At 36.6% G+C, this 13887-nt stretch overlaps 1 long non-coding RNA gene across 1 annotated transcript; it reads left to right on the top strand.

The window, feature by feature from the left end:
• Nucleotides 1–7655: 7655 nt before the first annotated feature.
• On the top strand, nt 7656–13426 carry LOC130565499 (uncharacterized). Its single transcript, XR_008964384.1, has 3 exons — nt 7656–7714; nt 7865–7935; nt 12905–13426. It is a non-coding gene; the product is annotated as an uncharacterized LOC130565499 (long non-coding RNA).
• Nucleotides 13427–13887: the final 461 nt, after the last annotated feature.

Genomic DNA, 13887 nt, shown 5'->3' on the forward strand with positions numbered 1-13887 from the left:
CGTGACCTACTGAGGTCTGTCCTTTTCCTGTTGCTCTAAAGTAATCTAATGGCAGTATTAATTGAGTTTTCTCTCCGTCTGTAATAAGAACCTCTTCCTTTCTTAATCGCATTTCGGCCTCGGCGAACGCATTGGCACGGCACGCTTGGCTAAAGAGTAAAAACAAGTAAAAATACCAAATGCCATTGGAAGTGGGCAGCGCTGCTTATGCACATTTTAAGCATTGCAAACTGTGACCATATCCTGTTATTGAGGGGATGGCAGCTTTACTGCATTGTGACAGGGCATACCGAAATGGGTCTCGCTGTCCTGTTGGAAAGCGGGCAGAATGTTTAGTCATACATTAAAAAGAGGGATTTTTAAGTGCTATCTGATGCTTGCGGTACGGCGTGTGGACACAGTGGTCTTTTTTAGACCTGCCCCAGAATGGGCGCACAATAATTTGACCATTTACTGTGGTCTCGTGATGGTGTATTGCCACTGTTATATTGGTTTGGAATGCACCGTGCTATTTTTGCGTGGGACTACTCATAGTGGGGTTTTGAAGCACTCATCTAGTTCGGCAGCGTATGCATCCAAAGCCCTTTGGACCTTAACATTGTTTCAAATCCAGTGTAAAATATAAATCATGCAGTTTACATTTTCGGCAGGAATTTTAAATACATCTTTCGCTGTTTTTTTCCCTCCCCACGGTGCCAAAGAAAAACAGCCTGCCGTGCAACGCTTGTGTCTGTTTTTAATATTAACAGACACGAGTTTGATATTTTGAAACATACCAAAATAAGCAGTGTTTCTATATGACCGAGGCCTGCCAGAGGAACGAACAAAATAGCCCGTTCACTTGGACGGCCACGAGCCGATGCTGTTTATTTATCCGGACCGAGCGTATCTATGCTATTTCAGCATTAACTGACAGCCTTCAAAATATTTAATGGAACGGCACCAAACAGAAGAAAGTTGAAAGGACCTCCGTCACCGCTAATGCTAACTTGTATTATCATTGTCAAGATGTTAGCTTATATCAGTCATTTAAGCTTAAAGAGAGAAACAGAAGAGAAATAGTTTATTGCGAGCTTTCGGTGAGCGTCTGTATGAACTTGGAACGGGGCGAATATAACAAATGATCGTTCGGTGTTGACAGACTTTGATTCGGGATGTAGATATTTGCGCAGGAAGCTGTTTAATGAGGTGTGCCGTTCAAATGTTGAAAGCCTCGTAATTGTATTAGGCCATAAATGACAAGACGCAAAGCCAGTTCAAAAAGGCCATTATTCCAGTCGCTGTCATTTCAGAGAGACTGCGGGTCGATTTTTTTCTGCACTTTTGTTTTGTTGTGTTCGTTTCAGTCGACCCGATGGAAACGCACATCGGCCAATGTGTTTGTTCTGCGGGTGCGCTCGCGATCGTTGTCAGTTTAACTGCATCCAAATCCATCCGTCTTCATGGAACTAATTTCAATGTGTATAATTTTGTATTTTTTAAATATCTGTCATCCCAAATATGTAAATGTTTAGGAGGCAGCAGTCTCCGCCTGGCTCTGAGTAATGTGGCTTCAATAAAGTCGAGTGTCAAGTATGCTTGATTTATTTGAAGTGGAGGGGAAGACTTTAATATGAGACACATGGTTTCAATAGATAGCTGACGTTTGAACCGATAAATCACCAGAAGATGTAGAACAGCAATGCAGCAGGCAGCCAGTGATTTGTAAGGAATATCGGGCAGGCATACAATACTCTATTTCAGATGATTCACGTGCACTTTTTCCTATTGGTTACAGTTTAGAGTTTTCAGCCCATCATGACTGCATGCAATCTGGAGAATAATTACCAAGAGCATTGGAAGCTAGAATCCCTGGAGACCGCATGCTTTTGTCTGATTATGTTAGCGGAGAAACACTTAACAATAACCATAGAGAAACGATGAGTGAAAGTTCTACTGAACGCAAAAAACACACTGCATTTTTGTTACAAAAAATATGGCATACTTTACTTTTTCACGCAATTTTAATCCAAAAGTATGTGTTTATTACCTGGTTGTGTATAGTGCATGTAACAATTATTAATTAATAGTCACATTACGAATTAATAAAATACTAAAATATTATTCTAATATGAAATTAATAATAAATATTATTGCCTTTTTTAAATGCAAAAAGCAGTATTCCTTTAAAGGGACAGTTCACCCCAAAATGAAAATTCTGTCATTATTTACTCATCCTCAGGAGGATATTTGGAAGAATGTCAGTAACCAAACAGATCTCATCTGTATTTATTATACTATGGCAGTAAATGGAGGATGAGATCTGTTTGGTTACTGACATTCTTCCAAATATCTTCCTTTGTGTTTAGCAGAACAAAGAAATGTATACAGATTTGAAACAACTATTCCTTTTATATAAGGCCACAGAATAGTAAAAATATGACTGCTTATGCTTGACCTACATTTATGCATAGCCTTAGTTTCATAAAAGTCATTTTGTAAGCATTTTTGTAAGTTGTGACCTTTAAATCAATTTTATTTTATGATATCATGATATTTAATAATGTATTCTACCCTGTGTGTCAAACGTATTTCCCCGTAATTCCCTTGGTGGTCCGCCTTTTAAATCAAACGTGAAGTGTCGGGGGTTAAGTCTGCTCTCATAAATACGGTACAGACTGTAAACAGGCCGTTGCGTTTTCGGTTCTGTTCTCTTCTTCTTGTGTTTCACCCCAAGACAAACGAACGATTGTAGTCAAAGGCTGTTTGTGCATAGCTGTGCCAGATCAAAAGCCACACAGACTAACAAATGGAGAAATTCACAAAACTGTTATGAATTAGGGGGGTTTCCTCCATAGACAAAACACTGCCAGGGCCTACAAAGCTCTGTGAGGCTTTACCACTCGTGGGCTACTACAAAAATCTGCCAAACAAGACGGTTTATTGATACGCAGCCATTCTGTAATTTTGTATATATTGTAAGATAACAGTGTACTCGGTCATGGTTTATGAACGCGACTCATAGCATACATGTGTTTATCACCGGGTTCTTGGCACTCCGGACGTCTACGAACCAGACGCAGCGTTGATCTGTGTCCTCTTCAAATGAACGACTGGTGGTATCTATCGATAAAATCCATCACGATTACAGCTAACAAAAAGAGTGTGTTCATAACATCTCTGTTGCTGAGCGATGTTAACGGTTTGATCTGATTCTATAAACCAGAGTGGGAGGGTTTGTTTATGCGCACCATCAAAAGAAACAGTCTCTGAACACCATATGTACACAATGTTGAACGCCCAATGTCATGTGCGAACAGTCAGAGGATGCAATATGTGGATGTATTCGTGCAAAATATTCATTCTATATATTATTCAAAACATTTAAGTTTAAATTGATGCATGTTAATGGCTTCTTGTGCAATTTGAATGATTTTAGGCTATAATGTACACTGTAAAAAAAAAACGGATAAAGTACTGGCAGAAAATTACCAGTACATTTTCCTTTATTTTACGGACATTTCCGTTCACGCTAAAATGTAATTTAATGCAGTGCAAAATACAGGTAAACAACTGTAAAAAATGAATACGGAAAATTCCTTTATATTATTTCAGTAAATTGTGCCATATTTTTACGGACTTTTAAAAAAGAAGACAAAAGCATGCACATCAAACTCAAGTGGGTGCTCGACCAAAAAAAAACAAATACAGAATTGTATATAAAGTCAAAGCTTTGGTGTGCCGACAGGCTATAATGTATATAAATTAGTTTCTAAGACAGATGGTTTATTTTCCTTTTTTTTTTAGTCTTTGATAACTCAGGAGATTTGATGGAGTTCTTAGTTGTGTTTGATTTAGGTATCAACTTCTCAGGTTTCTAAAATTGCTTATAAGAGAAATAAAAAATGAGAAACAAATAAGACAATTCTTCAAATGCATGAAGAGTATGGAGGTGTAAAATGACTATAGATCGTAAAGGTAAAATAATCTGGATTTGGGTAAATCTGATGAGAAATGTTTGAGTTCATATTGAGATCTTCAATAATATTGACTTTTCATTGCAGACTTGACAAATCTGAACTCAGTTTAAGAAGTTGTTGACGTCTCTTCTGAAACTGGACTTGTGAGATTTCTGATTCTTCCTCAGTAGAAATATCTGAGAAACATGGAGACTTAAGCAAAAGTTTCCATTTGCTCTTCTTTTACTCTCATGGATGTCTAGGAGAAATGGATGTAATAAAGATATTAAAGAAATCAAATTATTTTAGTTCTGAAGAAGGTAATATTAGGAACTCATCAAAAGACCCAAAAAATCAAAAGCAAACTCAAGAAACCAATGTAAATGGTGCTTGATAAAAATAGGGTTTTTTGTTCTAAAGAACATAAAAATAAACGTAACCTCAATCCCGTTTTAGTTGACTGTGTTTGGAGTCTCGGAACACATATATTCAGATTTACAGCGCCTTCAGATATTCCAGACACACCTTGTTGAGTTTAAACATGACCACCAGCCGAGCTCCTCAAAGAGTTCTGTGGCCCCAGAAAAGCTTGGTGTTCATTTTAAAGCAGCCGTGTATATTTTGATTCTCTTTTTCCTGAAACACTGTAAAGAGAAGTGAGTCAGACCATCTCTATGGTTTTCCAGCGTTTCTGCCTAGTCACCGTTTCTGTGTTTATCTGAATCGCCTCATATTGAGTCTCTCCTGGGTCTCTGGAAGACTCTTGCGAGGTTTCGCTCTGTAAAATTGTCTAAAGTGCTTTAATATTAAGAGCATATTGAGGGGAGGAAAGAGTCATGCGTATGTATCTGGAAAACACCGAATAAACACATCCGTGCCACTTCCATAACACAGCAGACCATGTATCCGACAGCAGGCATGGGTGGCGTGTGGGTGGCATGCATGGTTAATTTCCACACCTGTGTGTGGGTATTTCCTTAACCAAGAAGAGCAAAAGCACAAGGATAACAAACCTGCATGTTGATTTTATAAATCTTCCATAGATTTGAAATTCAGCTCGGAATAAATTTAACTGGATGTATTTTTTGGTTCCTTTTGTTATGATTTACTCACTTCTCTTTAAAACAAAAACATTGTTTGTGTGGATCTTCTCATTGGTGACCATCTTATTTACTTACCCTCGTGTCATCCCAAACCTATATTAATGGGTTTTTTTCAATGTCAAACAAAAGGCTTGTTGAAATGAAATGTTTTAAATGTTTGAGCTCATATTGAGATCTTGACTTTTGATTGTAGACTTGACAAATCTGAGCTCAGTTTGAGAAATTGTTAAGATCTCATCTTAAACTCTAAAGGAGACATTTGTGAGACTCTTTATCATGAGAAATATCCGAGACACAGGAAACTAAAGCAAACCTTTCCATTTGCTGTCATTGATGTCTAGGACAAATAAACGACTTCTCATCTGTAATTGGTCTTTCTTTGAATGCATTGAATATTAAGACACAAGTCTTTGATGATGATGCTTTTGTGGCTCTTTTGGCCTTTTTTTTAGCATACCAGCAACACTATGAGCTGTCACTGTGTGGAAAAGACTGATTATAAAGATTCTTACAAATGTCTTTTTTTCCCCCACAGAAGAAAGAAAGACATACGGGTGGCAGAATTCATTTTTTACACATTGTTTTATGAAGCACAAAAAACATAACATTCATTTAACGGTCAAAAAACATTCCCAATTAACTCTTTCTTTTTCTGTTGTTTATGGAAAGTTAAAAACATTTTACAAGTTTGTTGGATGTGTCATGTTGCTTTTACAATAGAGAAGAAACAGAACATTTTACAGTACATTTCTTGAAGTCAAAGTCAGATGCAGGCGACAAAACATGCGAAGCGAGAAAGAGACTTTCAAGTTGTGCTTTGGTGGCGGCTTCACATCCTGGCTGATTTGTGCGTATATTCACATTAAATGTCTTTTGTCTTGTTCAGAACGGTTGTTAAATGTCACACACTAAGAAACCGCCGTTTTAATGACATCTTGTTTTTGTTGTTTTGTCCTTGTTTCGAAGGTCTCTAATTAAACTCTATATGAGCATCTTTACATGTGGTTTTCTACATCTTCGGTTTGTCAGGAAACAATTCATCACCTGCTAGCTGGTGGGTAAACCATTGTGCTAAATGACTATTTTCCTATTTAAGGAATACTGGAAAACCATTTTTTCCCTTATGCAATCAAAACCATGACCGTGTGTCTGGAAACACTTCTAGATACCGTTAGATGTACTGTAACATCAATAAAACTGAAGAATAATGTCTTCTGAGAAAGTCCAATTACAAATCAGATCTCTTTAACAGAACGACAGCAAAGAGATTAAAAAGAGTCTAAATGGGGGTGTTTGCTTAACTGCTTTTCACATGTGTGCCTTGTTTCTCAACAGTGTCTCATTGTGCTCAGATTTGCCAAGATACCAAATATGACTCAATCAGGAGTCAGAGAGGTTTTAATAAGAACTTACACATTTCTCAGATTTATACAACAGCCGCGCTTATTGGCTGTTTAAAAACATGAGCATACTACAGGTTCATTTTGTTGAGCAAAATTCAAGTACACATTACAAAGAACCCTTTTTGTAAAAGTTCTTTATGCAACCATTTGGCCAAAAATGATTCTTCTATAGCATTGTGAAGCACCCTTTTTAAGAGTGTATATTTTTAAGTATACTTGGAGTAGTTTAAAATGAAAATTTCATGATAATTCGCTCACCCACGTCATACAAGCCGTCCGCGTGTTTATGTCTTCTGACGAAAACAAATTGAGGCTTTTAAGGAAAGCTTTCCGGGGTTCTTCTCCATATAATGAACTTCAACGGGGGGCTGTTGGTTAAGGTCCAAATTTCAGTTTCATCGCAGCTTCAAAAGTCTCTACACGACACCAGCCAATGATTAAGGGTGTTGTCTAGCGATACTATTGGTCATTTTCGAAGAAAACTATAAAATGATATACTTTTTAAACAAATATACGGCTTGCACTGCCTCGAAGTGCCTAGGATAAGCTTCTGTGATTTCCGTATTACGCAATCACGTTGGAAAGGTTATCATATAATTTTAATTTAAAAGTGAACGACTCCTTTAATGTAGTAAGTACTAGTAGAAGTCCACTTTTAGATATAAAGATGTACTTTTAAGTAGAGATGGACCGATACAAAATTTCTCCACCGATACGATAGTTGATTTTGCAGAGTACTATCTCCGATACCGATTCTAAATATTAAATTAATATTTCTTTACTTTCTTTTGAACATCAAACTGGTGATGTTTCTTAACATTTCCTAAATACAAAGCACAAATTGATTGCATTTTCTTGTCTAGTTTTTAAACTATTGGCCAATAGCGTGAAAAATGGCTTTTATCAACCGATACCGATTATTGGCAGATATATCGGTGCATCTCTACTTTTAAGTATAGTTTAGTAAACTTTTAAGTAACAGTGGTAATCTTTGAGTACACTGCTAGTTAACAAGTATGTAACTTTTAAGTACAGAAACTAATATTGTACTCAAAGTTTACTATTGTTATTTATATTTGTAATTAAAAGATTCTACAAAAAGTGTACTTTCTTATTTTTATTTTAAAAGAAGTATACTAATAATTGAATGAACTTCTTTTCTTAAGGTGTGTCAAACGTGTCTCATTTGTGTTTTTGTTTTGGCTAAGGTATTTTTGAAGAAACATCTGAGAGCAAGCTTAACTCAAATACAGCATAACTAAAAACCCCTGTAAGTATTCTGAGCTGTGAAAGAGCACTATTATCTTTCCTCTGGGCTTCCATGAGCCCAAGTCTCACGAGTCAAAACCTACATGAATGTTTCCATGTCAATCAAGTTGGGTTTTTTGCAAGGTAACTGTTTTCATCTTTCCTTCAACAGATACACATCTGGGCAAGCCGGGACATCTTCCTGCTCCACTCTATGAAGTGATTCCAATCTTTTATGTCTGAGTATGTGTTTACGCTCTGGCAAATTAGTCTGTCAAATTAGCCCATGGGCTTTGTTAACATTCCTGACGTCTGACACATCAGAACATCGCACAATCACCCGATATTACGTTTTAATACAAATAACACGCTTGAAGATGCCAAATAGGGTCATTAGAGCCATGTACAATTGACATTATTATTATTATTATTATGAAATTATTATTTATTATCTGTGAAATCAATCTTCATGTTTCATCTACGTGTCTTGTGTGGGAGATGTTAATCATGTTCTGGTGTTTTTCGTGATTCCGAATCATGGAAACTTAAACAGAAAAATACAAAGTAATAAAAACTTGCTCATGGAGGAGAACATAACGCATAATATGCAGAGAAGATCCACACCACTAGTGTTCTACAAAGAACTCATAAGATCTTCATAACATGGCTTTCTGATCTGAATTTTGGCAGAAGCACAGCCGTCCAGTGCAGGATTGAACTTGCGATATAATATATCAACAGATATAAGACCCTGATTATTACCTCATCATCAGCCAGACACAACAGTGTCTCATTAAAGTTCTCCTGGCAAAGCCCAGCCACCATTTATTGTTTATTGTAAGGATGAACTGGATTAGATGATACAGCAATCTTTGTCTGGTAGAGTAACCTTGGTTAGAAAGCAACAGGCCCGGACGAAATCTGTTTTGTGCTGCTTTAAGAAAAAAATGTGTGGAATTCTGTAGGGTGGATTTGAAAATGTTAATTGAGTTGAAAACACTAGCACGGTTTCAGGGGAGTAGACCTCCGCAAAGAATCAATAACTGTTGAGTAGTTTTAATTTAATTTAATACAATAAATATACAATAAAATATTAATATGAATGAATACTAACATAATTAAATATAAAATAAATTATTATATTATAACCAAACCAAAAACTTGGGCCATGGCGTGCGTCCGATGAAACCGTCTATAGCTATAATACTGTATATGATAAATGCATCAAATTAGTTAATAGTAAAATTAGCTTGGAGAGAAAAATATAATTGTGCCTCTGCCAACATATTTCTTTTTTTCATGACAAAATAAAAATCTAATTGAATAAAAATGGTTTTGAAATTAATGACTTGGATTGAATAATGTTGAAAAATCAGGCAATAAGAGCTCAGAATAGAATAGAAAAAATATATCAGTGTTATATTTACATATTTAACATTATATAACATAAGCATTTATATTAATGTTCATATAATACTATGAATAATATATTAATATAACTATTATAGTAATACACAGCAAAATCGCCAGTGTTAAAAAGGGTCAAATTTACTCTAATAATAATTATATATACACTGTGGTTGTTAATTTGACCTTTTTTAACACTGGCGATTTTACTGTGAATTATTGGTATTAATTATTAGTAATTAATAATAGCAATAAAAATAATAAGTTATCCTAAACTTTTAGTTGCTCTTATTAGTTACATTCTTCAATAATTTTCCATTCCAGGTGTCCCTGTAGGCTTCATTTTCTTACAAGAATAATAAAAAGTGTTGTGACCTTTACATTTTTTTAGAACATGTATGCCGTGGTAGTGTAGATTGTATAATGAATTCTGTGCTCTCTAACCTGTACAAGTATAAATTAGCATAGGGCAGAGGCCACTTAGGAACTGGACTGTAAACGTGGTCATGCTACTTATATAGAGACCGCGCCAGTAATACGCTGAATTATAGGATAAATTCACTCCAGATGTGGCAATCATCCCCAGCCCTCAACTGACAGTGTGCACAGCAGCATCTGCAGTAGCTTTACCACCTCACTGTCACACACACAGATGGAGGCTCTGTGGATAGTCCTGAATGTTTGCGTTTCTTTAAGAGATTGCTTCCATACCTGCATTGCAAACACTCGGTGACTTTCCTTGCGCTAAGCCGAAATAAAGGGCGTATTAGCAAATAGTGTTTATTTAACCCCTTAATAGATGCACTGTGGTAAAAGTTAGGTGGAGGCCCTTTTCAAAACAAAGCTTTTAGCTCTTTGCGGCTGACACTTTGATTAATGTGAACCAACAGTGCAATTACCAGCGCTGTTATTGAAGATCAGAGCCGTTCTCTGCACATTCCCAATCAACTCTGTGAAATACACTACAAGGCAATTGTCAATTCAACGTGTTAATATGGTGCAGATAATTAGTTAAAGGCAATTAGTCACGACCCCTGACACGTGAGTAACCTTTGGAGTTATTTCATTGCCCCCGTTACCTAATTTTTGCAAAAGACAAAGTGCAATAAACATACTGACATGATTAAAAGGCTCAGCGTCACGTTATTCCAAACCTCTATGACTTAGTTTCTTCTGCCGAACACAAAAGAAGATATTTCGAAGAACGTTGGTAACCAAACAACATTGACCCTCATTGACTTCCATTGTGTGGACACAAAACCACTAGACATTTCTCAAAATATCTTCTTTTGTGTTCAACTAAAGAAAGATTTACAGTATGCACAGGACATTTTTATTTTTGGGTGAACTATCCCTTTCTGGTTTCTATTTTCAATATTATTAAATAAGTATTATTTAACATTTCTATCTTTGAATATTTATGGCTTTTTCTTGCATATAATAATTGAAATGAATCTGATTGGTATGCATATTGTTATATATTTAATTAAAATGTTTAATGATCACGTTCAAGAAACTTTAATGCCATAATTTTATAAGCTTCCTGGAATTATCAAGTACTTCTACAAACACACATTGAGAAATAATACGAAAAACTAATGATGATGCTTTTCTGCTTAGCAGAGCAACTTGCAGGCACTAATTCAGCTCATTACGTTCGAGTCGAAATTGCGTTATGTAAGTGCTTTCTAACAAGTCTTTTAGCCATTAGAACCAACACGAGAAAATTGTTTTTACAGGAAAACACATTCCCTTGATATGCTCTTAAGTGAAGACGCTGTGTCCATTAGATTGCATTATGAAGTCCGAATGAAATGCAGCAAACTCGTTGCACTTTTGCAGATGCTGGACGGCCCGTGTCGTATGTCCGATTATCATACGAAGTTTCGCCATCAGCAAAACCTGCGGTCCTGTTGATTGAGTCTTGGTGGTAGCCGATAGCAGTTGTAGCTGTCCCGTCCATTTAGAGGCCAAAATTTGGATGTAAAAACACGTCACAACGGGACGAGGAAGTTTGCTTAGCTGGCCCGTCGGAGCCAGGTGCAAAAGTTGGCCAGACTCTCGTCCGCAGGCAACCGTTTTAAGTCACTTTTCATCACCTAACATCTTTATCAAACCCATGGGCCTAGTTTTTGTTTTCTTATTCTTCTCCGTCTTGGGGGGCCGGCACTGTGAAATACGGCAGGTGATGCTATGAGGTCCCTCGTGTCTTTGCGCATGATTAATGTGTTTAAATGCTCACGTAAAACATGCGCTTCTACGAATCGTTTTAATTACAAGTAGTTGGGTTGTAAAATGTCTTTGCAGACGGTGCTTTTTCGTCTTGTGTGTGTGTCTTTGAATTTTCCACTTGTTTTTTTTTCTTTCTTATGGTACATTTGCCTGTAAAGTTAAATCGTTTAAGTGAGTGGAAAGGATGGCGTAGAGATTTATTCGACTCGCAGGAGATTGTGCTCTGTAAGGATTGCTATATTTTACTGTATCTCCTCAAACTAATAATGCAAAGCTTTATTCTTTATTTATCGGCCACAGATTTATTGATGCAACAAAATTCACTAAAGCCATAACCGTATGCCACCGAATGAAACTAAGCGTTTTATTAGTTAGACACATGTCCGCCTTTCAATACCGTTTTTAGTTCATTTCATTAGCTCTTCTACCCTGGGCATGTTTGTTATTTGTTTGAGTGTTTGTGAGAGTTTAAAAACCGAACCCTGCGGCAGTCTGGGTGGTCGGCTGGGCCGCCAAAGATGCCCCCGGAATGTTTGGATTGGGAGATTTATTTATTTGTTTTCAGGATGAATATGCATAATGGAAAGTGCGATCTTCTTCAGAACATCCTGCTTACAGCGGCTCATTTATTCATTCAGACTGCGGTTGGTCTGCGCAGACGCTGGCTGGCATACGCGGTGACCATGTTGCATTGGCACACTCTCAGTTTAGTGGGCAAACATTGATTCGCTTTTCTCCAAGCGTATAAGCACGCTTTTTTTAGTGCAACACAGAAATAGGAAATAAGATATCAACAGTGTTGAATGATGAGGCATAATTTGCATATGACCTAAACAAAAACTGTAGTGCTAGAGCAGTACAGTGATAGTGTCCAATGGTAACATATACAGTTTCCCTAAAATTATTTTGGATAATCGTAAGATTTTAAATTATAAAACAATGAATTATTCAAAATCAATGGATGTTTGGATACTTCAAACAATGTGGAACATAGATCATATGAAATATACCTGTGGTTACTTTTGGACACCTGTGTGAACACTTTATTGTTATCATACAGTTTTTTTTATTGGATCTGCATATGCATTCTCTTATGTTGTAAATTAACTTTTTACTATTGTGTATTGTTTAAAGTGACAGTTCACCCAAAAATGAAAATTCTGTCATCGTTTACTCACCCTCTTGTCATTTCTTTTTTCTTTCGCAGAACACAAAAGAAGATATTTTGAAGAAAGTTGGTAACCGAACAACACTGGACCCCATTCACTTCTATTGTATGGACACAAAACCAATGCAAGTGAATGGGGTCCAGTTAACAACATTTTTCAAAATATCTTCTTTTGTGTTCTCTGGAAGAAAGAAAGTCACACAGGTTTGAAATGACGAAAGGAATCTATCTATCCATCTATCCATCCATCCATCCATCCATCCATCCATCCATCCATCCATCCATCCATCCATATGCTGTATCTATCTATCTGCAACCACTGCATTTGTTGTTCTATAATTCATAAAACTCATCTGTACAAGTGTATTTGTCTAATAAGGGTGTCTCTTTCTAAATCTTTTACAGCTTCTGAACTCGCAGTATTTCCCCATTACCTGCTTCTGCAAGCTGCCTGAATAGAGATTTGACCTGCTGTCAGCTTTTTTCAATCTCCTCTCCACACTGGCTTTGTATTCAGTCTGCCTTGGCTACAACAGCAGTCATCTGGTACATATTACCTGCACACATGCTCCAGACAGCACCGGTTGACATTCAGGGTTAAACAAATCCATCCAGCGTACAGACCATAGATCAGCCCGACACCGGTGCTCTCACACTGGCTACTGTATACATCCTCTCTGCCTGTTTTGCTATAGCTGAAATGGACCGAACAGCTTCTCCTAATACAGATTTCATTTACTTGCTTTTCCTACCAGCAGATTCTTGCAGCGGGAGCGTACGGTACAGTATGTTATTTATAGGGGCAGCCGTCTGAGGTGCCCTGAGGCTAAAGAGCTGAAATCAATAAACAGTTGCGTCACTTTTGTGCATAAACTTTCTTGTTAAATGCGTTGAAAATGCATCTCGAGTATTTAGATGAAGTCATTTCTGTTGTTATGAGTGCAAACACGCATCCTAATTTTATGTATATTTTTAACAAAATGTTTTGTATTGCTCATAATTCCTATAGAACGCATTGGAAAGCAAACAACGCTGGTCCAAAAGAACTTCCTGTTTCAGTTTTTTAACACTAGCCTACACAAATCTTTGAACAGAATATAACCAACAGAACATGTATAACCGAATCAAAATGTTAAATGAATATCTTTAAGATTTAATTATACAGTATAGGATTTAAAAAATAAAATAAAACAATTTAACTGGAAGTGCTTCTGGACCAGCACTGTAAAAAAATATATAAAATAACAGAAAATTACATTTCCTTTATTTTACGGACATTTACGTTAATGCTCAAATGCAATTTAATGCAGTGCAAAATGTAATAGACAGGGAAAATGACTGTAAAAATGAATACGGAAAATTCCTTCATATTAATACAGTATATTGTG

Source organism: Triplophysa rosa, linkage group LG15 (genome assembly GCF_024868665.1).
Source record: "Triplophysa rosa linkage group LG15, Trosa_1v2, whole genome shotgun sequence".
NCBI lineage: Eukaryota > Metazoa > Chordata > Actinopteri > Cypriniformes > Nemacheilidae > Triplophysa > Triplophysa rosa.